Source organism: Ambystoma mexicanum, chromosome 1q (genome assembly GCF_040938575.1).
Source record: "Ambystoma mexicanum isolate Mex_15411 chromosome 1q, UKY_AmexF1_1, whole genome shotgun sequence".
NCBI classification, from domain to species: Eukaryota; Metazoa; Chordata; class Amphibia; order Caudata; family Ambystomatidae; genus Ambystoma; species Ambystoma mexicanum.
The window spans coordinates 374176652-374177268 of NC_090922.1; the positions used below are offsets into that span (position 1 = coordinate 374176652).

General features: G+C 46.2%; 1 non-coding gene across 1 annotated transcript; it reads right to left on the reverse strand.

Moving 5' to 3' along the window:
• Positions 1–231: 231 nt before the first annotated feature.
• On the reverse strand, positions 232–338 carry LOC138565218 (U6 spliceosomal RNA). The gene has a single exon (XR_011301117.1). It is a non-coding gene; the product is annotated as a U6 spliceosomal RNA (small nuclear RNA).
• Positions 339–617: the final 279 nt, after the last annotated feature.

Genomic DNA, 617 nt, shown 5'->3' on the forward strand with positions numbered 1-617 from the left:
TGTTTTGGATGGTGTAGCCCTTTTATGTAACCAGTGTACCCATATGCAGACAGACTGTAAACATAACCTGGGTGTAAGAACCCAATACCCTTTTCCCCCAGGTAGTACACGAGAACATTGGGTGAGTGTTGGCAATAAAAGGCTGTGGGATTTTATTGCACAATTATGGTCATAACAAAACATAACTGGTCACCATCCCATGTCACTCATGTAGCATGCTGCGGGAACTCCCATCTTTTGGAACACTTCTCGATTTTGTGTGGCATCCTTGCTTCGGGGTTATGCTAATCTTTTCTTTCCCGTTCTCATTTTAGTACATGTGCTGCTGATGCGAGCACCTTGGGTTAATCTTATGGTTCTTGGCCCTAGTAAAATTCTCCCTTTTTCTTGTGTTCATGGGTGACCGTCTCAGGTGTGGGCGTTTTTACCTGAATTTAGGCTGTGTGTTGGGGTTCGGTCTTACCTGACTCAGCTCTGCCATTCTCTGGCCGGCCACATGTTTTCGGCATCTGTTCTTCAGAATGCCCCTATATTTCAATTGGGGCTAATCAAATCTCTCCCCCGGTACGGTCCGATGATGCTTGACGCCACAAGGGTACCTTCTTGTGCCCTTTTCT